Below are 27,553 nucleotides of genomic sequence, written 5' to 3' on the forward strand. Positions count from 1 at the left end.
GCGGACGGATACGAGTGTGTATCATCGCTCAAATGAATTATCTATAAAGAGATAAAACGGCAGCAACCGCTTGAGAAAAATGTTTATAAGACGACACTTTCTTTCCGAAGTTTCCTTTGCGAAAACGAAGCAACCACTACCTATTTTCAAAAAAGTAAATACCACCAGGAAGAACTGATTGAGATTCTGGAAACATAAAAATAGCAAACTCGGGGAAACTGGGACAAGCATTCTGACAAATGCAATACCAAGTTTGCTACACTCTGGTCGCGCGATGCAACAACTCCGTGCCGTTAAAGGGGACGTGTTGATGATCATCGAAACAGTATTTCATGCAACCACGAGGCTGAACACCAGCGGCTTTGCCCAAGACGTAAACACGTTGAAACAAAGCAAAGGCAAAGGCAAAGTGCGAATACACAAGGTACTCTAGCTTCAATCCTAGACTAATGCGATAATCGAAGCTTCTGGTTCTTCTTATACTCACGTACTATAGCCTCACATAGAGACAAAAGGTGAAAAAGTCTTCGAGCTTACTTAAGTTAGCCGGCAAATCAGAAGGGTGTCACGAACTCAAGATTTGCAGCTCATGTCAGCTAGAACTGCTCCGTTCGGTGCGTGTGTTTCGTATAGGACCGGTCTATGTTACGTTAGCAGACGGCTCGCACTTACCTGAGAAGCAGAACAATCATGAAGTAGGTTAGAATGTTGCCGCGCAACACGGAGCCGATTTGTGCACAAAAAAACCTCTTCATAGAGTTAGCTGTTATTTCCATGGGGACTGTCGTATACGATATATGTGCTCTCTGTCGAAAGCGTATTACTTCGAATAGGTTTTGTGGCTGTTGGCGAGGGACTCATAGCAAAGCAAGCTAGGAGTACCCCATTAGGCAGAAAGATTACGCGACTTTTCGACGTTAATAGCGCAGCAAATAGACTTTACGAAAGAGAAATTTAGAAAAATTCTAGTGATTTTTTTTTTAGTACATACAAACAACATTAGATTTTATTAGTTAGAATACGGAGGGTTTGTGTATATATCTTTAGATAATGTGCTTATTAAAATCTGTAGCATATTGCACGTCTGTAACAGTTTTGGGTTGTCTAAACGATTTTAGCTATTTCAGGCAAACATTTTTACATGAACTAGCGCAGATAAGCTCCCAGGCAGAACTCAGTACACTGGAGGTTACTAGCATTGGAAGAAAGCAACAGATCCCACGATGCAAATATCCGTACTGTCCCCTATGTAACGTAGCGGAACAGCTATTACTGCCGCTAGAAGGCGCTGGTACGATCGAGTGCTGACTGGAGAAGCGGCGTTTTTGTGCATACCATGCCTCTAGGCTCGCATTGTGCCTGCCCACAGTCACAGGTAAAAGCTTTTTGAGAATGTATCCTACACGTAAAGGCGCAACTCTCGAACTGACCATTTTCCCTTTCTGTTCCTCACATATTTTCGTTAGCTGTATCGGACTGCGAACGGCGCAAATCTCCCACTGTTCCCATCGATATAATTCGACAGCGCAGTGCAACGTAGTCCTTCTGCTTGCTTTGACCGACATAAACCTTGAATACATATTTTGCAACGGCTGCGATTGTGAACGTTCTAAAAATCGTCAGAAAAGACTCGTACTCGGCGGAGGACTATCGTCACACGACGTTGGCATTAATTCGTTCTTCGACAGCCGTTGGCTAGACCATTCGACTCCATTAACTAGTGCAGAAATTGACAACTATCCAATACTTGTGGCAATTTCCATTGTTCCGTAAAGATACCAGACTATTTCTATATACCCTAACTAGTAAACGCGTTGGATAGTTTTCCATGAAAAGCTCTAGGTGGACGAGGATATTGTCTTGCTTGGGAATAGCGACTGGTCGCAGTTCACGTGAAAAGTCTCGCTATCAAGAACGATAGAGATACGGTTGCTCTTTCAGGTTTTTTCGGACAGCGCCAACATCATTAGAAGCTTTTCTAGACAATGTTTGCGAACAAAACCTATAGGAGTGTAGTTCTAAAGAAGTCATTTTGAAGAAGTTTTGTTAACCCCTTTCTTAACCGGAACGAACCGCTAGTGTGCAGCGACGGCGGTGGCGAGGATCACTAAAAAAAATGCTAAAAAAAAAGTCTGAAATAATTATTCTTACCGTTTTTTTTACAGCCACAGCGCGCCATTTTCTCAAAACGCCATTTTTCATCTGAGTGACGCTAATTTCATGAACGGGACCTCTTAGCATACGCAGACACACACGCATTCAGTCACGAACAGCCTCTCTCTAAGCTTTCCATATTGGCGTCACTCGGGTGCCGCAAGAGCCCTCTCATATCTTCTTTCCATCTTTAGGTAATGTTAGTTTCCCCTACCAACGCTACACACTTGAGCAAGAAGAAGCCCTACGTCTAGCACTGGCTTGTCCTCCTTTGCCTTTGTGGAAGCCTATCTAGGCAAGTTCTGTAGGCCCAAAAGAGATCCCCTCCCATGCTCAACCCGCCGATTTGCCCTATCGAAGTGTCTATTCCATAGCCCTTCTGCCGCTTTGCCCTTCTCTCACCTTGTGTTGTTCCTCAAGATCTTACTTCTCTCTTGTCTTTTTGTCTTCATCGGTCTCTTCGCTTCATGAGAAGACTGAAGGATCCTTAGAGATCTTTTGCTTCTCAACGGATGTCCCGGGACCTGAGGCCCCCCTTCCATCATCTTACTGGCTCTAGTCTAGATCCAGAAGCGTCAGTGTCGACCCAGGCTGGCTCTACTTGTGCCTGTGCTGCTCTGCCAGCGATTCAAACAATAACTCAGCAATTCGAGTTTTCTTCACCTCGGCGCCACCGTCGAGGAAAGCAGTTCTTTTCCATGAGTGAGCCACTCCCGGGAAAAGGAAAGACTTCGAATTTTTCTGCCTGTTCCAAGGACCTTGTTTGGGCCTGTCTTGTCGCAAGTCTCCTCATTCTCCTTCACCGGTAGCCACCCTCGTAAGGCTTCTTTCCCACCGTTTTTTTTATCCCTTTCTATCAACTATTGCTACTCGTCCATCGGTGTCTCTTCCAAATATTTCTTGTCTGCCTGCTCCTGCGGTCCCATTTCAATGCAGACGTTTTCTACAGCAGCGACAGCGACCAGCGGTAAAGCAGAAGGCCCGGGGCGGGCTGGCTCACAATCGTAGATCCCAACACACAGACTGTACCACGGCTTACAGTCAGTCTTCGCAGTTCAAGCTCGCTTTCCTTACCTTATAACTTTTTTTTTTCTATCCTCTCTCAGTATGCATGCGGCTGCTACTGGTCGTCCGCCATCGCCATCATCACGCTAATACTGCGCGACAACCACAGCGACTGCGTTTAACGTCTATTTTGAGTTTATTGTCGGCCTTCATTTTCGCCAGAAAAGGCAGCGTTGGGGTAAAGCCATGAAGAAGCAATAGAAGCACAACGAAGCAACTAAGGAGAACGGCAATGTTGGAGTTGTGATGGTGGTATAGATTCGCCGGCGACGAATGTGTAAAGGAATGGGTGAGGGCAGTGGCAAATACCAAGAAAAAGATCAGACAGGAACCATAGAAAAGCCTGTAGGCAAAAAGGCTAAGGGGAACGGGTGTAAAGCTTTAAAGAGAGAGAGAGAGAAACCGACAGAAAGAGAAAGCTGAGAACGAGAGTGGCGACTCTGTCAGTGGTAGCGGCGCCAGCGGTCGTTGGTAGAGCAAATCGATTTGTTTTCGCAACAAAAAAGAGGAGACAAAGATGGAGAAGGACGTCGAAAATGGGCAGATACTCTATGGAGCCGTTACGACCAAATCTAGCTTCGAATCTCCGGTCCTTCCAACTCGTTTCCGACTGAGCACCTGCGCCAGTGGCCGGAATCAAAACCAATGCTCGCGACTATTGTAACAACTAACGTTGTAAATCTATGGGGCGATCAAGGCAAACCTTACTTTAGGCCAGCCTTGCTAGAACTTACACACTGAATAAAATCCATCGGCAGCAGCTGCTAGAATTTTTCTGTCAGCTTTTTGCTCCGAGTTTTTCGAGCTAACCTTTTCGGATAAATTCGACGAGAAAAAGCTGCAAAAAACAGGAAAAGCAGTTCGGACTAAAGGACAAAGACGCTTGCGTAAACCGACTAGGTGGGAATTCGGCCAACAGATTAATCACTACGATATTTTAAATATTGCGCTGAAACGGACGATGTGGGTGTAGCCGATTTAAGCGGTCGGATCGTCGAATGGCTGGAATTCGGCCAGAAATCTAAGAGGATTCCGCTAAAGACTGCAGATGCCATTGGCGTTACGTTCCTCCGTCGGTAATGCCACTACTTGTCACGGCTATCGCCCAGTTCTAGTGTTACAGTGGCTATTGAGCCCAACATTGCCTAGCACGGCAAGGCCGTTGCTTGTCGCCGCTCCCTATCCCTCCTCTTCGTTTGCATCTGGCTCTTGAGCTGCTGAACAACTTCTATTCCGTGTCCGATTCCGAGCTAGGTTTGCAGAATCCTCACGTTGTCTGTTTAGATTCGACAGCTTTCTGCGCCTACAGTTACTGTGTTAGGCCTGGGAACTCCACCAGACGGTTTTGCGCTGTATGAGAAAAATCTTTACGGCCCCGAGTTCCTACGCACGCAGACATACATTGTATATGGAACAGCTTGAAACCGATTGACATCAATGGCGACTCGAAAACCCTCTTTGGCTTTGGGTGTTTTCGTGTGTGTGTGTGTGTGTGTGTGTTCGTGCGTGCGTGAGCCTGCACTTAGGCGTAAATGCTACACACAGGCTGCATGGCGTCGACGGTGACGGTATGGCAAGAAATGACGATGGTGGAGCGTGTGGCCTGCTCTAGCCATTGAATCTGTGTCCTCTGTTTTCCATTGTTCCTGCTGCACTATCCTTCAGCATGGCCGTTTTCTACGTTGTTTCTACTATGCTTCTTCGGTTCTTGTCAGCCGCTGCTCACCTCTGGGAATTTTTGGTATTCAGCGAACATAACGGGATAAATACGGGAAAGAATAGCACCGGGTTGAGAAGGAAAGGAGACGAAAACCAAGGAAATCAAAGCGAGACAGCATCCTTCCTGTTCAAAAGATGTCTAGGCCCGGAATCAAAAAAGAAAATCTCTTCCAGGAAGTAAAACGGCATCGTCCTAAACGATGTGCATCCCACACCCCTTATGCTTGAACCGGTACGGGGTGTCCTGTCCTTCTGTTTTTCAGTGCAGGAATAGCCGGCGGGGTAATGCGCAATCCGAAAATGGGCTATTCACTAGTGGTTAGCTAGATCAGACGAACGATGAAAGACCACCCGCCACGTACTATTTTCAAACTAAGTTCTATTTTTCGCTGTTTTATGATCGCGATCATAAGAATGAGAGAGGTTAAGGGAGTCTATTTGCATAAATAGCAGTACCGAGCTGGCTTTTAACAATAATCCTAAGATGGTGCACAAAAGACTACGCCATAACACTTCGCATTGTACTCGCTTGTAAGTAATGGTGTTTACAATTAAAAGTCGAAATCAGTAGATTAGTAAGTTTATTTTTGTGCCAAGATGTTTATTTACATGTATGAATATTTTTACATAGACAACACTATTGTAAAGTTCAAACGTATTGTCCATGTGGAGAAACTCTAACTAATATCTGGTTCGAATCTTCCACGCCGAGCAGACTATAGAGGATTTTCTTAGCAATATAAGCTAGTTTTATATACATCTCCGTCATTTTATAGTAGAGCATCAGCTGTTTTCTATGGAAAGTAACTATGTTGCTTTGAAAAAATTGAAGTTACACATGAAAACACATCAACGTCCCATCACCCGTAAAATTGCCTTTTCCAGTATTAACATCAAAGCAATTAAGTTAAAGGTGTCTCAGGCACATTATAAGACCCGAGACACCATAGTGATGAAATAGTAGTGTGGATGCCTATCAATTCTACAGATATGTGGAGGGGCCTGGATCCAAGTCTGGACGTAGACATATTTTAAACGTTTAGTATACGAATAACTGAAAAAATAATTAAATAATCATTTATAAATAAAACAAATAATCACATCTTCAGCTTGCTTGTAGTGAGCCCTACTTACCCTGGCAGGTCACTGAAATAACATTAAATAGCGGCCTGTAGCAGAAGAGATAACTTGGGATCAACTGTGGGAGGAGTTTAGCGGATCCCGAACGAAGTCTGCCGCTTGCCTAATCAATACTTATTTCGCTTTATACATAGATAGTAGTGCAATCCGTCAGACTGGATACGTTCGATCACTATGCTATACGTTAATGACTATGTCTTCCCTCATTGAGCGATAACAAGCCGTTCCGAAGTCGTGTGAACAGTGATACATACAGCGAAGGGCGGAGTTCAAAAACGGGTACATGTTTTATATCAGTTATATCAAGACGAAGCTAAAATATTATTTTACCAAATGATTATCGTAAGTTTTACAAAAAAAAAAAAAAAGTCATTTCTAGCCATCTACTAACTATTATGGAGATTTACTAGAACAACGTCCCGGCATCTGGCATTCTAACAACTATTAATTAATAGACGATATATTAATATGTTGAACATCGATCGGAGTCTCGATTCAGAGGTCTGCTGAAAGCAAGAAGCCGCTGGCCATAAAGTCAGGTTTCTGCTATCTTCCTCAACTAAAGAGCTTTTTTTGCATTCAGCAACATATATCTACCAAGCTGTATTATTTAGTTGGACGTCGAGTCTCTGGAAGAAAGTCAATAGGTGGCGAAGTCTTTACGGAGTGGTCGGTCGTATAGACACAGGTGAAATACGCTTTGTTTTTTAAAATCACTTTATCTGTATTACCCGATGGGAAAGCAACATTTTTTTTCAAGCATAGCGCTTTCTTCTCCGTAACGGCCGTTGTAAGCAGTCGCTGTCACATCAAGGCAGTATGGCTGCGTGTATATTTTGACATTGGATTCTAAAACTAAAAAAAAAAATCCAAGGGCCAGCAATCAGTAAGGAGTAATTTCCACTAGTGCGCGCTATATAGCAGAAAATTGGGCCATATCTTCGTATCATAAAGACGCTGTAAATCGATACAGATCGCCTGAAACTCTGATGCTTTCGCTGTTGCCATTGTTTCGTGCGAAGCTTATACTATACAAGGACAAAGGACACAGGAATGCCCGTTGCATTGTTCCGTAACGCGGATGCTATAGGGTCAACTACAAATGTGTAAATATTAGGGACACATGCAGCTGCATCATTCTTCTTGATAGCGTCTGCTTCAGACCGGAATAACCCGAAAATCTAATTACTAGCTCTTTGAGCTTCAAAAATTTCATTTGTACTTCGTTTCAACATTGGCCTCTAAAACATTCCGTGACCAATATAGTTAATGCTGCTCCATAGTATAATCAGGATTTTGTTTTCTAAATTTATCGTATTTATAAAAATGGAAAATCACCATAGTGGAAAAATTGCTGAAGCTTTGACGAAACGGTTTCAAACAATAAGGCAGAAGCTAGCCTTAACGAAGCCAGTCTTAACGGCTTCCATTACTTATAGGAAAAAATAGCACGGCCACAGGCCTTTAATAGGTATCCATTAATTGAACACGCAACACTTCTTGTGTTAATTGTTATTCTACGCTCTTTCGATACTATTTCATCTTTTACGTCAAAGATATAAGGTTAATATTGGGGAAAACGATGAAACCCAACTAATCGTTGCAACCACTCCATGCCCACCCCATATTATAATAATTGCCGTGCGCAGTAGTGTTTGGCTTTAGCAAAAATTAATGAGTTGTTTCAGCTCAAGGCGTTTAGCCCTTGTGTAGCAAGTTTCGACTATTCGGCGGGGTACAGAAAGATTAGGTCCCACCGAGCGTTAGCCCAGTTTATCAACTGTAGGTTTCCTCCTGTTTGTCTGATCCCGAAGCGAGTCGGGTCATTGTTCCGGTGCAAAATATTTGCTAACTTTTGATGCTACAAGTGATATCTCGTTGGGCAATGACGACCGAACAATCTACGAACCTTCGTCCACTACGGTTACAGTCAGTCAATACTAATCAATCTAATGAACAGTTCTCATATACCGGTTTCACAGGTATTTAGATATAGCATGTCGAACAAGTTGGGGAACCATTTGATCCGGTAGGCATCTGTCATGTCTGCTGTCGACTCGAAGATTGTTTCTAAAGATCCAAACCGAGAGAATTTTAAAATCTCATTAAAGGGTCAAATTTTTACCCTATAATCATGAAAATGTCTATGGAGATGGAGTTGTTCGTCTAGGCGTGGCGATTTGCTCATGTCTTTACTGTTCTTTTTTATCGAACATTCAATTCTTCCACAAATACTTAATACTGTCTAGAACGAATGAAGATTATGCACACGTTGACTGCTGTTATTATCTTAGAAATATGGCAGCACTTGCGCAGGCCGACTCGGGTCTGCCCGCTCTTTCGAACCGAACGGTAATAAATCGATAGGATAGACCTAAACAATATATAATTGATTTTTTCTCTTTATAATCGTATCAATCACATCGAAATATATACACAAGGTCATTTTCCATTGTTTTTTTCATAGTAGACTGTCGTTTCATTAATCCAGTTTCTCATTTCGTGAATGAATGGCCGGCAAGCGTTTTCAGGGAAAGAGATCGCCAAAGCATACGGACAGATGGATGTACGACTGAAGAGATTGCATATATGCAATATTACATTACAAAGAATTAATGACTCTATAAAATATAGATAAAAAAATAAAGGCGTCCATAATCTCAAGGAGATTTAAGTTTATGAAAACTGACATTGACAAAGCTGTATCGACTGCACGCGAAGCACGTTTTATGTCTTACTTTATTATCTAAGTAAGTCGGCTGCACGCTCATTCACACCCTTCCCTGCTTCGCACTCTCCTCTTTCCACTTGTTACCGCACACAGCAAAGCCCCTTAGGCCTTGTGCCTTTTGGCTTATTGTCAACACAATCTCGCCATTCACAAAAGGGCGTTCGCGACGCCCTTTTGTAATCGCGCCGATTCTACTCTTCTTAAGCAGCCTTGTTCAAGTACCATTGCCGCTGCCCCCGTCTAGTCGGAATGACATAAAACTGTATGAACGCCTTTGCCACGCGCCGCTACGTGAGGATTATGACGTGCTCAAATCTCAAAACTGACCTCATGCCAACGCGTATTTCCCCAAATTTTTCGCTAGGTAAGCAATCTACCTTTGTCCTACTCGGGCTTGGGCTTGATCTCGGCGTTGTGGTATACATGCTGCTCATAGGTGGAAAGTTTTCTTTTGGTTGTACGAAGCGTTTTCGAATGAACAGCGGCGCCGCAGCAGGACGCCCGTTGTACAAGGCAAAGCGACAGAACCCGTCGAATCTCGGCGTCTCCTCCATAAAAGTAGCTGGTAACGTTGTTGTTGGTTGTGTGCATGCTATGTAAACGACTATCAAACAACAGACAATGGAGAGTGATTATGCGACAATGATGAATAAGACAACCAGTCAATTTCTGTTGTTAAGGGACCATTTTGTCTATAGAAATTCGCGAGCTCGAGCGTTGCCTTATGACGGACAAAGCGTCATATTTTTTTAAGAGCTTTGTAAGAGCGTTATATAGCACGAGTCGAACAGTGGAAGGACGAAAGAGAACACACGTATTTTTGCACACAGCGCCGATACCCCGAAAACGCGTAGGCATGCTTGTGGCACGTTGGGAATAAACGTTTAACGTATTACAGGCGGGAAATGTAGTGATTTTCGCGCTACTAAGACGTCACTGCAAAATAAGCTAAGATTAAAAGCTCAAATAGTTGTCAAAAGACATAAAGTCTCAACTGGAAATCTAACCTGATTCTATAAATAACTGTTATCGACGTTCTCTTGCCACAGATAGCTTGTTTCATTAGAATTGCGTTTGCGCCTAACTGGGTAATAACGTCAAATGGTGAGAACTCACTTCCAATGTAAATGTCCGTTTCATCTGTCTAACTAGGATTTTAGGTAGGGTGTAACTTGGAACTTGGTGACTTCTTGATCCATTGTTTGCGGTAGGAATAGTGTCTTACATCACAATATGTTCACGCAGAAAAGCGTCTTTTTTTAAAAGCCCTTTCCTACATAGACGACTTCTACATAAACGAAATGTATAATGCAATTTAAGCTTTTTATGGCAAGGTGTAGCGGACACGGGGCAGACAGTTTACTAATAGATTTCTATGGGAAAATAGGTAAAGAGTCTATTTCAGTTATCAGTTGACGGTTATCAGTTAAGATTATTAGCGACGCAAGTTAATATCTTTAGCTAGCGACCAGATCAGCGACTATTGACGGGCGCTCAAGTCAATAACATACCTAGAAGAAGCTTCGCCTAGCAAACCACAAAAGGATACGAATCACATGTATGATAAAACACTCTTCGTGAAAAGCTTTAGCTAATTTCTTAGGCTTGGTTAAAAACCAATTGTATCTTCTTTTCTTGAAACGAAATGCGTATTTCTATTTTGTTGTTTGCGTGTGAACGTACTGGAAGATCCAGCCCAGCCAGACGTGTGCTTTTTGCAATGCTTAGAGGTTGCCTATCTAAGGCTTCTTGCCAGCATAGTGAGGCCACTGAGACGATCAGTCGATCCTGAGCCAGCTAAATAGCGTACGTAAATAAATCACTACTTAAACAGGCACAGACCAAATAAATTGTTTCGTACGTATGTATGAATGCCCATTAGCTTCGACCGTTAGACGTATCCATACCAGCATACGAGCGTTTTTATTGAGATAAACAATTAACATGAACGGCTAGCTAATCAGCTTTGTTATTAATTTGCCGAAATATACACGTACCCCTTTAGTACATTTACGGAACTTGGCCCGTCTTTGTAGCCGAGAGACGATCGATAACGACAGCGTCCGTCTGTTCATAAGATCAGCACTAATGGCTAGACAAAGGAAAATCGTGCATTAAAAATAGAATTTATAATAGCAAATCTAGCAAAGCAAAAAAAATGCTTATTTTTTTAGAACTTTTTCAAAAAAAAAGTAGTAAAAAACATGACCATAAAGCCGACTGAAAATAGTCACATACCCGTAGCTCATCTTCGTCAGGTGTCCTCTCGTACGGGTTTACAGAATTTAGATTCCCTTTCCGTCTGCCGCTGTACTCCGAACATAGCGGCCTTCTACCTCTTCAAAAAAACACAACTTTCTTTCAACGAAACCCGTCAAAGTTATCATTTTCCCGAAAGTTTGATATTCTCAAATTCGCCATTAGTACGCTTTTCTACCTTTATCACGGCATAGCAATCAAGTTTACTTTTTGCGACTTTTTTGCGGAGTCAGAGTGATCGGTTCCATCTGTCTTGTATCTTCCGCTTCTTGCCATAGCTAGACTCAATTTCATATATTTGCTCACGTTCGTCTGGTAGAAGTACGTGGCGTAGGTCCGCATATGTTCCCGCTTAGTCCAATACTTTTAACGTCCTCCGAGGTACCAGGCAGCAGTTCCCTGGAATCCCATAATTTCTATTCCAATTATTCTTCATCGGCTTACAGGATATTTAGCCTGTTACAGGCTACAATTGCAGCGATTCATTGAACACTAACAAGAATAACCTCTGATAACATCTTCTATTCTCTAGCTTATTCAGCATAGTGCCCTCTCGGTTACGATTACTTACTCTCATCGATGAATTTCTGAGATACATTGAGCTCGCTAGAACGAAAAGAGAACTTTCGATTAGTCTGGCCCAGTGCTACGAGGACCACTTCGTCCATTTACCGTCGCCGTCAGCGCTGTAAGGCACCATGAAGCCAACGAGAGCAGACGGAAAAAAGCAAGGCGCTAGATGAACCGTTAAAAGTGGTTTACTTCCCTTTTGAAACAAACTAAGAAACAAATATATGAAGACAACAGTAAACTACAGTAAAATCGTCGCTCTATCGAGCGTCCCGCTTAATGTCGACTGGCGGCCGTCGGTTTCACGCTGCCGAGGAAACCAATACAGGTCTTTAATTCCGTACATAAAAAACTGGCACCGTCTGAACCGGGATCGCATGGATCTGCCGATGACGTCAGCGAGGTGGTGGTAAGCTGTTCTCTTTTGCCTAAAAGTGGCCTCGGCAGTCGTTCGCAACAGTATAGAGTAACTCGTACGAACTGGACGGCTGCGTAGCGCTGGACTAGCGTAGGACTATTGAGTGATAACTAAAAGAAGAAGCTCTGACCTGGATAGGATCATTCGAAAGAGGAAAAGAGGTTAGGTTAGGGATAACCACTATCGTAAGAGTGACATTCGCTTAAGCTAGTCGCCTCTGGCTGTCGGATTCGAATGACGACAGCCGCAGCAGCGTCAGCGATTTAACAATGCTGGCACGAGAATATGCTGGTGCTTTACAACTAGTCGGCACTAACCAGCTGTGAACTCGATGTGTTTTTGAACAAAGATAGGAAAAGAAAGGTCCTATTATTAAGAAAACGAGGTCAAATAAGTTCTCAGATATTGACGAAGAAACAAATGCCGAATTTGAAAGGACATCGGAGGTGTTACATGGAAGATTAAACTCGTTCGGATGTGATACATGGCATTTATGTTAAAATACCTACGGATAAAATGATAATATTATACCGGGTAACTGTTCTCAGTGAGATATTTTGTGACTTTTTTTTGCTCACAATTATATTTTATGATTTGACCTATTTTCAACCAATTTGAATTGGATTTTTCAATCAATTTTGAAATGTTCGGCTTCTTTCTTCAACGGGATGAAACCTTCCTCGATGTTTCCAAATTCGCCAGGTTCATATCTTGGCAGAGAAGCCGCAGCTCCGCTACCGGAAGGATCGTTTGTGCATGCCAATTCACGCTTGGCGCTTGTCTCAGCAGTCTCCTTCACGTCTCTCGTAAATGTGCGCTGGACAGTATTTGTGGCGTTGCACATGCACGGCCGCAAAAAGGCGCAACTTTACGCCTGAAAGGTCGCTTACAGGTAGCAATTTGCGACCTTTTCCGGCAAATCAGAAGCAGTCAAATTTCGACCTTTTTGGGGAACATATGCGACCCCGCTTGTTACGATGCAACCAGTTGACAGCTGCCGAACTCGATGTATATGAGTAGGTAGGTAGGTAGGTCATGTTTTAACTCAACGTTCCGAATCAGCGCTAACATCAACCCAAAGGGACGTTTGGCCTATTTGTCATCGTAACGGAATCCGTGTAAACAATCACCATTAGTTTAGTAGCTGAGTTCGGTCCGATCTGATTATTTATGCTGATAATCAGCTCACTACGCTGCTCCGCCGACGATCGCTTTACGCGAGATCTTCTGCGAAGACTTTGTGTCATGCCATAGTAGTAATCAGCGCGGTTCCCTCGAATCGGCAACTCGTTGGTAATTCAGGCTTTCAATTGGCCGCAGTGTTATACGGCGCGTCTGTATATACGGGCGGGATCAGTAAATTGTTCCTGAACGATGAACAGGATTCGAACAGAGCTTGGAACGTATAGCAAGTTTCAATTATATCTTGGGCTTATTTTTGAATAGTTTTGATAGAAGTTACTATATTGCTGCTAGTTATTACAATGCAAAGTTATAGCAGACTAGATCAGAGAAAAGTTAACATGCGAAATAACTAAGCACCTTAAAATTTCGTAGACTAGGACATTGCGCTAGCCATTACTGTCAGGTTTGTAATTTTTTGTTCCTGAAATTACCCGTAAGTATCTTAGTTACTACCGGCTTCAAAATATTCCTTAAGAATAATAGTTTTGTTTTTAGCTGTGCCTAAATGCATCGCCACCCAACATCATCACCAGCCCGAAACGTTTTCGTATGTCGGTTCCCACTCGGTCAATAACTGTCATATATTATCCAATACATACACAACAGCTTTACTTTAATTGAACTTAATTAAATCCTATTCTATGATGAGATCGCCTTCAGTGTGCGTGGGGCAAATATGGACCGTGTGTTTAGCTATCGATTCCATGAGCAGCCTTGAGTCAGGGAGTTCGATTAATGCCTTGCCCTAACAAAAGGTCGATAAGTTTACACACCTAAGGCAGATCTGAAAGCCGAACGGTAAGTGCTCACAAATTAATTTTACGTGGGAGAGATCGAAAATTATCGTAAGAACTGCAGCAGTAGCAGTTGATTCTCGTTGCCGCGCGCTTGAACCATTGATTGAGATTTTGAGCTGCTGTCCTGAGCAACGTCCTATACGTGAGCGCAGAAAGGCCACAATATTACAACAGTTAGATAGATTTTCGAAATATTTCGAGCTGCACTAGCTATGCGCTTCATTGAATGCTATAATAAGTTCGGTCGATTGCTTTGTCTCAAAATTAAACGTTGTTTCTTGCCAGCCGATGTTTTGCGATGATATCGATCGTAATTGACTTATTATAGTGGTATACATTTAATGCGAAATGCGGTCATATTTTTTTAAATATTCTTTCCTTTAATACTTCAGTGTCACACTGCAGTAATATGCGTGATAGACGCAATACAAAAACGTTAACGAAATGCTAAAAATCAGACTTTTCACGATTCCGGGTCTGTGAACCAGTGACCGAAACGACCCACCTTCCTCCGAAAAGTATCGAACAGACCTTTTGGCCTGAAAAGATTTGCCGGTACAACATGTGCGTCTCCTCCATGCAACATTAGCGACACCCTCTAGTCTTTCTAGAGATGCAAGACGGAGGCAAGCTGCTACGTTGAAAAATTGGGCTAAAAAGGTAGCTGTTTGAAAAATTGGGCTATCCAAATCGAAGGAGACGAAACCCCGAGAGAATGGGAAAGAGGGAAACATATTGCTCCGTAACTCGACTAAATTCTGAGCACGCCACTTCGGGAAGTCCTTTGCGCCGTTTGCGCATCACGTTATGCCGATGATGGTAAATGTTCCATGTATTTGTCATGGTCATAAGTAAACATGTGATACGAGCTTTTGTTTATTGAACAACCGTGCGTGAGGCTAAACCTGGCTTCCGGGGTTATTGATGTTTACATGCACATAGAGAGAACTCAGCTGAATAGAGCTCTCTGTATAGACAAAATCAGCGATCTTCCTCATACATATAGCCTCCTTCGAAGAAAAGTAAGGAGATTCTGCAGAGGCGTCAAGACGTCCCCGTTTGTCGCGTCTCATACGGTTAAACTTCTCATTCATTTTTTCCTTTTCAAAGACTGCGTTGCGGTCCTGAGACAGGAGCCTTTCTCCTGTCCTCACACTACTACGAGTGCTATCAAATGGGCCATGGTGGGGAACAGGAAATGTAGAAGCTGGTGTATGGATACCGCTGGAGCTAATATAGTATACTTCGCTAGCAGGATGTTCCATGAGTTTGGATTTCGGCACGCTTGCCACCTAGCCGACTATTCTCTGAAAGCTAAGAGGGAGCCGCAGTTGGCCGGTCAGCCGGACTGAGCCGCGTTGATAATCATATGCAAAAAACATGCAGGATGTACGAGGCAAAGAGGGCGGCGGCAGTCACAACCGCCTCAGCTACTTGGTACTGTACAAGTTTTCGTGGTTACTCCGACGAACTACTGGCTAAAACCAGGCGCAAGATCAGGATCATGCCCACATGTATGGCTGTCGCTAGCACACGATCGAGAAAGTGTGGTCGTGGACATTGCGGTTGCGCCAATGGGCAGGCTCACATAGGCGGTGATGCAAAAGACTACAAAAAAGGTACCGCTTCGCGCTACTGTCGTATGGTGTCCCATTCCCCGGGGAGTATGGACACAAAGCGGATACTTGCAGGTATCACCAGATAAAACGGGGAAGACTGCAAGACGAATAGTTAGAATAGAAGACTAGGAGAGGATGTACATTTGTTGGGCGCAGACTCGTAAAGAAAGAACAGTGTGTCAGAGAACACAGAAACACAATTTAAGTGATATAGCTTTAAGGTTAGTTTTCGTGGTAACACCTTGCCGGTTGCGCCTAAAAGGGGAATTCGATAGGGTTACAGTGCTGGTGCATATTCGGTAGAAGCTAAAGACTGCGGGTATCAACATGGTAGACAGGGAAATTCCACAGCTATGCCGAATGGCGTATGATCAACGTTCGTTCACGCGTAGCATCGTACCTAAGGCCCCAGTAATCTGTTGATCAGAACTGTTTTTGTCCTTGGAGATATTGCCGTTCCCCAAAACTCGACGCTTTAAATAGCTGAGTCTACAGAAGGGTTTATGGAAAACGTTCGGAACAGGATGTTGAAAATGCTGAGGTCTTGGTATCATGCGGCCAGCTTGAACCTGTGAGTCACCCAAGAGAGCGAATGCGAGGACTTGGCATAAATGTATGTATTTTCGAGAGTCTCAAGACAGTAATAATCGCATCTTGTCGAAGAAGACCATGCGGGGAGGAGGGGGGAAAAAGTGCGGGGGTCATTATTAATCACTCTTATCGGTTTTTCTATATTCTCGGGTCTCGCATCTACCGTGACATAGTCCACTACCACTAGCGCTGCGTTCCACAGTCGCCTAATGAAAAAAATGACATAGAGCGTCGCGCAACGCTTGCGTCTGGATACAAAAGTCAACCACTTATTATGAAAGAATCAATCCGGAATCCAGTTGACGCAACCAAAAAGGGAGTTACTATTGTTAAGTTACGAACAGAGTGAACTTTCCGTCTCTCACCCGATCTAGACGATCTCGATTCCCCATTTAAGGCCACCCTAACTATATTGGAAACTAGCGAATGCTTTCGGATGGATTAAAGAGAAATACGAAGTATTCTCTCACTAAGAAAATAACAGAAATATTGTATTTTTCTAAATTCTCCTCAGTTGTATATGATCTCAGAACTGCCTTTTAATGTTTCGAATGCTGTTTCTTTCCTATCAGCTTCTTTTGTTTCAGACATCCCCTCGTTCAAAGTGCTCAGCGTGGCCTGCAAGAGAGTTTATAGCCACTTTATGTTCCTCAGAGACATCCTACTATCAACAGCCTCTAGTAGATACGAAGCTTCAGATATTGCCTGGACGCCACGCAATGCTTGGAGCCCGAAGTATCCCACGAAGCTGAAGTGGTGGTGGCGACGGTAGAAGCGGCGGCGGCGGCGGCGGTCGCTTCGGGGTTAATTTTTCATTTTTACCGTCGCATGCTACCTGAATTCTGAAACTATACTCAACGATGCAATTCTTAAGACGGCCCGCTGGCGTAGTGCGAGGTTTGGCCGAGATGATGGCAGTCCTGATTCAAAATTCGAGCCCTATTGGCCTCCTACGAACGACATGGCCAGGCACTTCAGTAGGGGGCGAACGCGAAATACTGCAGGGAGTAGAAAGGATCGCCGGAGCAGGACTTATTGGCTTTGAAAGCTTTTAAAATTAACTGGCGGGACGGGACATGAGCCCCAGCGTGGGCAGCTTGTTTGGCCGCTTTGTCGACGGGGCGGCGGCAAGCGGCTGACGTTGCGATCGCGTTTCAGAACGACAGACTGAGAGAAAGATTAATTCGTGCACATACCTAGACATAGGAGCACGACCTACTAATACTACGAAGCTTTTATCGAATAATGACCACATAATCATCAGCAGCAGTAGCCGACGTCGTCGTCTTGTTCGCTGCACCGTGCCTCGATTAGCTTGACCAAAGGCGGACGGACGGCATCCCGGCTAAGGGAGCCCGACAACTAGACGCAGGGACCGAACGACAAGGATTGCAAAGCGACTACGAGAAGATGATGCTGATCCTGCTAATGATAGCGATGAGCTACATAATTTATAGGGCCGCGATCGTTGGAGACGAGGAGAATGGCCGCGATCCAGTGGTGACAACATTGTTAGTGCCGGGTCAAAGCGATCGGTCTCAATCGGTTAGTGCCGCTGCACAACTCTACCGACTCATAATGCAAAACGTTGAAGCTATAGAGGCCAGGCTAGTGGAGAATATGGAGAGAATATTAGACGCATTTTCAAAAGTTTATCTTTTCGGTGGCTGAAAGTATGTGCTCGCAAATAAACCCAAGATCAAAGTAATAATAAAATATATAACGAAATAAACCGAAGTAATTAGAAATGAAAAAGATTCAAGGCTAAGGTAGTTCAACTAGCGCTCCATGCAATTAGATGTTCTGCTAACTCAAAATTCTCATTTTACTCGATTATACGCGAACGACTTTTATTTACCGAGTGCTGCTATTTACTGTTGGTATAATATAACGGTATAATTAAGTGGCTCCGTTAGAGACAGCGCCAGTGGGACAGGTCCGATCCCTTAGAAAGCCGGCCCTTGCCCTTCGCTGTCACCCGCTAACCGTAAGCACTTACCACCACAACCGCATCACGAATTAGTCCTCGACAAAACCAGACGACTGGCATGATCCTACGACCAAACTAACTATGCATGAAAGGGATTCCTTGTTCATCCTGCTGTCATGCGGAAGACAACAGCAGCAGCAGCAGCCGCCTCGTTCGCGCCGCCCGAGAACCAGCGCTCAGAATAGCTGAAGAAAAATTAATACAGGAGAACGAGCTGCGGCTACGGCTGCTGCTGTTACGCCGCCGACGAGCGACACGACATCTGGACTGTCCCGGCATGCCACACCGACCGACCTGCGCCGAGACGTAAGCCAGTTTCAGTGCACTGCATAGGGAAAAAGGGTAGAGAGAACTTTATAGTGCGAAAACTCCCGCGATAACAGGAGAAACAGGCTTCTGGACGCATGCAAACAAAATCCAAATAACTACAGCTGCAACCGATGCGATCGCAAACGTGTCCCACATAACGAAAACCAAATGGTAGAGTATTTAATTTTAATTTTTTCTTTAGTCAACCCTATTTATTGTTCTTCATTTTCCTCGCCATTTCTTTCTAGTTCACTCACGAGGCGTATGCCCGCTTCCTTTTGACAGGAAGTTACTGGAAACGGACCCTCATTCGAGTTCTTGGCAGCGCTGGGCAGTTTCCAAAGCCATATGCCTAGACGAATTAGCGTAGAGTTACTAAAACTTCCTTTCTCCTATGATAGTAATAGTTTTCGATTTCTATGCATCGCATATGCACGATACTCACAGATCAGGCACATGCCCGTACCTATGACGACGTTTGGTAGCCTTCTATGTTACAGCAGGCATGGAATGTATACTGTGCATGGAATATACGCACACAGACAGTCACCATTTGCTAGGCATGTATGTCTAGGCGTGTTTAAGCGTGTCTAACCGATTACCGTCTAGCCATGTGGCTGAGTGAAACTCAAAGGGGTATAAAATGTACGGCAGTAGAAATTTGCACGTATCTGTCCCTGAGGACGTCCATATGTGTTGGTATGTTAGTGCGTCTATCCCTCTGTCTGCGTACTGCGAGTACATTAGAGAACGCATTAGTTATTAGCGCTGACCGGCCAGGTGGCACCCGATACGGTCAAGCGCGATGGTCGGGGCTAGCTAGACACGAGTCGGCGTACTGGGTGCCGTCAATGTATACCCGATCTAGCCGCGATGGGCAGGAGTCGAGAGGCGAGGCGCACCACATCCTAGCATATAGCCAACAGGGCTAAAGTCACGTAAGACGGCGGGCACAAAATCTTGTCGGCCTTACAGACTCGCGGCGCACGACCACAAAATAAAGAGGAACACATGCCTGTTGGGTTCCTAAGGTGGCGCTCTTCAGGGCCTATTTTTAAAAAGAATTTGGGGGATACCTACAAACCAACGGTAGCTATATCTTGAAGAAGCGCAGGCTTTCAAAAAGAAAACGGTTGGACAATGATCTCTAGTAGGTGATGTTTACACATTAGACAGTAGCCTGGCAGCAAAGCGCAGGTGGCAGCCATAATCGAGGCATGGCCAGATAGGTGCGCCACCTGAAAAAAGACATATTTCCGAGGTAATAGAGGGGTTTCGTAGCAGGAAGACGACTAATTTTGTTGACGAGTAAAAGAGATGAACAAAGAGGAGCGCGTGCTAATTGATTAATGGTAGCCTTTATTCACTATACATTTACACTGCATGAAGGACTAAATATAATAGTAGATAAATATATCCGATAAAGTAGATACAGGGAAACATCCGGAATACATGGGGGTCACTTTGTGTGTCTACTTTCTGCTCTCCACCTTAAAGGGTACCTCAGGAAGTTACAGGTTTCGATCGGATTACTTTTCACAGAGCCTTGAATATCCTATTGTAGAAAGTTTATAAGATGTACGTCAAGCCAAGCTAGGTATTCGATAGCGCATATTTGTGATATGGTTTTATGGAGACCGAAGAGTTTAATGCGAGTATCCAGCATACGCCTATGTCAACGAAACACGAAAACATTAAGTATTACCTAGTCGATGGTATTGTTCGAAATGAGTAACACTGGCAGTAAACTTCTATTGTCTTAATAACTATTGAAACCAATTCACTCCGATACGAGCTATTGTATTGTGTATATTACATTAGCATTTTGTTGAGTTTGTTGACTTTGGCTTCCAGCTTGGGCTGGTAAGCAAACAGATTATCAGACGCTCACGGCTTCTGTCTTGGAAGTTTGTTACCGCATTTCATTATTGTGGTTCCCTACACACATTAGAATAACTTAACATAAAACAGGTGTATATATATATATATATAGCTCATGAAATCTCGGTATGAAAGCTCTAGTAATCTAGCTTTCTGCAGAGTACACGTTCACTGGGCCGTATTTAAACTACTATTAAAAAAAAAAAAAAAAAAAAAGGAAAAAATATTTACGGTGTTTCGAGATACGTTTGCTTTATTGCAATTATGTACAATTGCACCGATAAAGAGATCGCTTAAGATTGGTGTGTAGGGAACCCGAGAGTAAGTACAATTTTTCACTAGCGGAATAGGGGAATAAATCCCTGGAATCAATACACGTAGTAAAGATAATTTGCGCTCAAATCTTATGGGTTTAAATGCTATTGAAATAGCTATCTTTTAGCACGCCGTCGCCTATTGATGGTTGTCGATAGTTTGGGCAACGACCGGGAGCTTTATTGTGTACCATTTCAATGCCGGCAAGTGACGCTCGTGCGATATGGGACATTATTTATCACCTCGATGCAGCAAGATCGGAGAAGTCTGTCAAACGGTCAGCTCTCCTAAACAACAGGTTTAGGATGTAGGTCTCGTCCAGAGCACCCAAGCTTTCTTGCGACATCATCCCCGAACCCATCCAGCCTCCTTTAACGTCGTATTGAGTTTCGGATGGATTACGCCAGCGCATTAGACTAAACACATGCATGCGACTAGAGGCATGATCTATGTATTACAGTCAGCGATCAGAGACATCAGGTCCTTGCGAAACGGTCCTATCCGAACGATAGGACAGTCCATTATTTTCGTGCTCAAACTCAACGCTGTGTCCGTGCCATAGCGCTAAGCATGTTCGATATCAGCCCAACTTAGCTGCCTAGATCATACATAACTGTTATAGCAATTTCGAACTATGGTTATTCTCAACAACGATATATAAGATTTATACTTATTGCACAATGCAAGGCGCACTGGAATTTCTTTATAAATTTATCGGCAGATTTCGGACACGTTCGTGATATTTACTATGAGCCCCTTTTATGATTGTACATTCTGTTCGCGTGCTGATATTGTGTCCATGTTCAACATAATTTAGCGATGCTAGACAAACTACACGCCTAGCAACAGGTGTACTAGCTTCGCTATATGTTGAAATAGTGGCGACATCAGTAACCGTTGTTGTTATATAACGGTATAAGTTGAGCGTAATATAACACAATATCGGGGCATAGTTCCGTGGGCAGAAGCATTCCAATGTTCTCTTCCAAGTAACCGCCTGCGTTCCGGTTTTTCGATCAAGTCGCCTTGGCGCGCGTTGTTTCGCGCGGCTGCAGATGCATTGGGGGACAGGACATGGTGTACCTGAAGCTGAACAGGCATACATACAGAGTGGCAATCCTCAGTAGCAGGCTCTTCGGTTCTAGCGGGAAAGGGTGGGGGTGCCGTCAAATAGTTCGTGCGAGGGGCGTGCTTATTCGAATGACTAACTGAACGCCTTTCGAGGCGCAATAGAAAGAGAAAGATATTTGGGGTGAGAAACAGGTCGGGGAATGAACACGGCTAGGAGAGCGACCTGACTATGTCAGTCCTGCCAAGCTGGCGTTGTCTAAATTACAAACCGCATTGCAGCTGCACACAAAATAGAAGCGTAAACGTAATCATCTTGGCAGCTGTACATAGAGGTGGATGCAAATCTGCTACTTCGAGGTCCATTCCATATGCATTCGAGAATTGATACGTGACTATCACATGTATGCGCCACTATGTTCAGCCTTCGGTGGCTTAGTTACAGTATATAGTATACAGGCACTTAAAGAAGCCGAGAGCACAATTGTTACCAAAAGTATATGTAGGTAGGGACAAACAAATATTCCAGACGTATGCAGGCAGACGCATTCACTTCGTATTCCATTTTCGATGAAGTCAGTAAAGTGCGGCTTTTGCTTACAACAAGTATATCAGTATGTGCGCATAGGAAAGTCTTCAAACGGCTTTTACTCTCGGCTTCGCGAAGAATGAGAAAACCCAGCAAACTAGGTATGCCCAATTGCCTGCTACCGTCCAACCACCTTAGCCTATCCCTGGAGACCAAGACTGCTTTGTCACTGGATGCATAGAGTTTAGCTAAATAGGTCAACAGTGTCTATATACGAACCGGTCTCATCTGTTTCCGATCCGTGATAGGCGCGTAATACTCGAAGTCCGCATTCAACTAATTTGGGTATCACCAGTTATCGAATCTCCTTGTATAGCATACATATCCCTGTTAGGTGGGAGCTTTGGAGGTAGATTCGTATTTAATGTATATAAAAACTATCTTAAAAATAGAAACTCGCAGAGCTTCCGGACAAGGGAGAGACTCCTGTTCGTAACGTGTCAGACCATTGACCACATCTGTTTTCTCTGATGCGTTGCGATCCTATAGTAATACCAGGAACAAGATCGGCGTTTGCTGGCATGATTCTAATAATAATAATAGCGAAACTAGCGAAATGCGGCGATTTATTAGGTGGGGTCTATGATGGCGTCCGCCTGTACAACTTAGCAAGGCGTATACACGATGCACAGGTTTAGTAGAGATTTCTAACCATCACAAAGCAACTATGCGATCACTTCTCCTCTCAACCCGTGACAGAACAACATTTCTGTTGGGTAACGAATAGATGGATGTTGAACAGCCCGGCAACGAACTTGGACAGAGGAAGAGGAGACCAGGGTTAGGGAGGCAGCGTCGGACGTTGGGGACGCCTATGCTTGACCTAGACAGGCAAACTTCTACTGCGTTAGCGGAAATTCACCCCGCAACCGGCATTAAGTGAGAGGCAGCATAAATTATTCAGTGCCGTGACGCAAACTTCACACAACGACCAGCTCTGCCTCCGCAGCAACTCGTGCCGGTTCTACAGCCGTCGCTGACTGTTGGGAGACTTTGAACGATGAAGGAGGTCCGGAGGTAAGGGAGGCCCGGTACTCCACGTATGTAGCTAGATATGCGCCCTCCCTTCATCCTTAACCAAGCCTTGCTTTCCGAATGAACACCGTCGATGGAGACTGGTTGAATTTTGGGAATCAATATAGAGTGCCCTCTTCTAAGTGCCACAGAGCAGCTGCTGTTGGCTTTATGGGAAATGAAGATCATAAAAGTGTAAGGATCCGTCACATGGGGGGTCTTCCGGGGACATCGATACGATGGGAAGTACCGCCAGGCAGGGGACATTCAGAAGAGGCTTGCTGGCAGGACCGTGATTGAGGAAGGCATCATGAAACCTGAGGTGTGATGTGCTGAGGTAGATGAGAAGAAGTATTCAAGCGAAAGGAAACGATCTGTTAAGCTTTGTCACTAAGCTAGAACGTTCATTGTAATGTGGAAAAATATCAAACCTCTTCCCTATGTAATATGGCTGATTTTTGATATATGTAAAATAATCTATGGATACATACTTGACAAGCACATAGGAAGTAGTTTGGTGTTGCGAAGATGGTGGTGAATCCTCTTTTTTTGAAAGCTTTAAAGCCTTGAAAAAAACGAGGTTTTTTAATAGTCAAACTATTGTCGTCGAACAGAATCAGCAACTTCAAGCAGCTGACTGAACCCCTACCAATACATACATACATTTCTATTGAGCTTTTTATTTGTTTTGACTCTTGCATACAATCGAGTATTCTATCGTACAATATCATTTACGGCTGGCAATTTTTGCAATTGCAGGTACTGTAACAATGCAAACCCAGGGAATTCAGCCGGGGAATCTAGTTACGAAGCGAACTCAAAAAAGCTTACGTCAATTTAATGATACCGTTAAGCTCGTTCGGATGAAGAAGTATTAAACAGGCGCCCTATAGAAATTATGAATTTATAACAATAAAATAACATAAAATGAATAACAAAGAACCAGGATGGTAAACAAAAAGTTATTTTGTTCTTTTTACAATGTACCGTAGATCATTAAGGGACTGCCATCAGCCACTTCTTCCGCCAACAGATCTTCAATTGCTTCTGCGATACGCTTGTTGCGCGAAAACAGCTCGGTTCAGCTATTCATGGTTCACAGGACTATTTTGCTGGCAGGGCAAAACAGGCACTTCAAGCGGGTCGATGATGAACACAGAATTGAAGCTGTACTCCACCAAAGAACAGAATCAAAAACACTGTAGAATACGCCGTGTCGTTTTGAGATGTGTATGACTTAAACCATACTGGTGATACCATATCGTTTGATCAAATTCAAATGATTTTGTCATATAGCACATATTGCTTTTTCTCTTCAAGAGCACACACTTATTCATAGAAACAAATGTTAATTTGAGAATGGCGACGGTCGCCGATCATTAACATTTAGACAGTCCAGCCGAGTGCATCGACGTGACATCTCGTTTATCTCTTATCACTCCCGCCATACGAAGTAGTATAGGCCAGCTGACGTTTATGTATATCTAGGCGCATTTAAGGAAAGTAAGCAGGATTACGGGATGCTCTTCGATTTGTCTCCAGCATGCCAGGCCTAGATATTATTCCAGTTTATCTTTAATCGCTATCAGTATCGTCCGAAGCATCATATATTAGGTCAAGGATGTAACAACAAGCTAGAGAAGATAATGGAGTAGGTAGACACTTATAGTCAAATGAGTGGACGGATGAAGGAAGAATCGTCTTGGATTGATCGAAGCGTAGGTGGCGCTTTGTGTGTGTAAAACTTTGCGAGGTAATGGTTCGCTATTGGGAGCCTAATGCGCGGGATGATATTTCAAACTCGAAAGGCCATTTCGCTAACGAAAAGACCCATAAATTAAAACACTCGACAGGCCATTGTTTTCATTTAGCATACGATCAGAGTAGCATATACTCGAACAAGGGCCTCTTTTCTGATGTTCCCGATACTAAATACGGTTGTTACGATGCCTCACTTTAAATAAAATGGAATTAACAATCATGAAAACAACAGATAGCAATTTTATTTCCTAATGTAAAGTACCATTGATAGTAGCCAGCATCAGAACTCAAAACGATAACGGAATGTCAATTATTATAGGTCCTGCGACATGTCATACTCTCGCCTCGGAGACATATTCGTTACCAGAAAAAATATAATCTCGCCTGGATGAGAGCGCGACTCAGTTATTTGTTTCAATATATTTCGTTGTCGTTGGTGGTTCCATGTTGAGGTGTCACTATTCATTTCTATCTATTATGGTAATGGATATTTTGAAGTATCATTAGTGTAGCATCGTCCTGCTAAATAACCGAATTCGCTTTCCGTGGTTCAGGACTATTTTTGGCACGCCGTATTCGTTTTGTCAAACAATTCAATTTTAGGTTCTGCATTTCACAAAGGCACTCTATTGCAATCGATTATTTAGGAATACTGATGCGACAAAATGTCCTGATATCCCCACGCCTCGTCCCAGCTCACAGCTTTGATCTCTTTCATGCATCTTGCTCATAGCGTCAACATCACTGATACCGCCATTCCATAAGTGGGGTAGGTCCTGTTACGGCGCTGCAGTAAACTCTGCATATCTCAACCCAACTAAAGGCCTTTATGATAATAATTGTGAGTCATTTTGTGGGTCATTATAGCTGCTCGAATCTTTATGTCCTGGCATAACGCGCTGTTGATGACGATATCCACTTTGCAGTGATACGTTCACGACCTGTGTCCTCCACATTCCCGATTGTTCTCACTGTTTAGAGTATAGTTATGTTGTTTCTCCGCTACCTTAAAAGATTTCGCGTCTTTTTTGAGTATTGTCTTCGCCTTCGAACCGTATTGCAGTTTGGAGCATATTTTGGGGTCGACAGCTTCTTGACGACACCACAGGACTCTTGAGTCGACATTTTGCCGTTTGTCAGTATCCATAGGCGTTTGCCGAATTCGCTTACCTGGCAGTACCTCTGCTGTTAAAGGACACGGAGGTTTTGGTATTGCCTAACTCTCGCTTGGTTCTGGGTACGCTTCGTTGTTGCGCTGTTCCGATCTGTTAGACTGACATTTTGAACTATTTAATGTCTTCCTCTAGTGTACCAACCTGCGTCTGTTCATCAAAAAGAGCGGGCATTTCGCCTTCTCCAGAGCTCTGCCCTGTTTATAGTGGTGTTTCCATGTGCAGCCTTGAAAATCGTCCAATATAGTTGGCCCTTATATTGATTTGTGGTACTCTTTATGTACTATGCAGCTGGCCTGATGGTAAACGTTAAAATACTGAATTGCCGTTTTTTCCAAGATGGCCTGCGTTTTGCTCAAGGTTTGGACACGATTGCACGCTAGCCCATCACTACTACACTAGAAATTTACAGTATATACTAAGACTTTCTCAGGCGTTCCAATTTGCTGCCACAACAAATTGCCAGCGGATGCTGGTGATGATTATTGTAGGCGTATACGTTGGCGAGTGTACGTAAAAGAAGAGAGAACATTGGAGAACGTACAAGATGTATCAATACAACAATAGGCCAACTTCTCAAAGCCGTTATTTTGTAGGTTTATCGATAGTCTTGGAAGTCAAACTTCCGTAGAGACAAGCCATCTTCTCTTTCTATGGATATCAAGAACGCGCGTACGGTATTTAGAATCAGTGTGCTAATAACACATAATAAAGACATGAATGTAGGCTGTCATTAATATGAAACGAGCCGACTGGTATACGCCTACCACCTGTCCTCCGCGGTGGATCTCTTGCCGAATTGTTTGCCCGATGAAGCCGACATTTCTGTTTTCGTTCGATCTACTGACGACATACACGAGTACGTGCGTATATGCAAATTCGTCCGCTTAATTTTTGTCAACAAACTATAACGGATCGATTCGAAGTCACGAATTTAGACTGTCCTACTTTATATAGTAAATGATTAGCTAGCAAAAAAAACGAGCCTGCATATAAGAGTATAAGGAGCTATATAAAAAGCATAAACCGTAAACTCTTAACACCAAAGTACAATGCAACAGGAAGTCGATGGAGATGTACAGGACACCTAAAAATTGCCCCCTTTTTTTTTAAACGTAGCTGCAATTCATCCTAAACAGTATCTAATGAAAGGCCACTCTAAAAACTCCGATAACACGGCATTTATTTAGAGTAGTATACGAAATA

The 27,553-nt window shown here is 43.5% G+C and overlaps 1 protein-coding gene across 1 annotated transcript in view; it reads right to left on the reverse strand.

Annotated features, from left to right (window-relative positions):
- Positions 1-27,553, reverse strand: part of LOC111244549 (uncharacterized) — a 124,340-nt gene that overhangs the window by 87,968 nt on the left and 8,819 nt on the right. The gene's annotated exons all lie outside the window — the stretch shown is intronic.

This window comes from Varroa destructor, unplaced genomic scaffold (assembly GCF_002443255.2).
Source record: "Varroa destructor unplaced genomic scaffold, Vdes_3.0 BEIS01000002.1, whole genome shotgun sequence".
NCBI classification, from domain to species: domain Eukaryota; kingdom Metazoa; phylum Arthropoda; class Arachnida; order Mesostigmata; family Varroidae; genus Varroa; species Varroa destructor.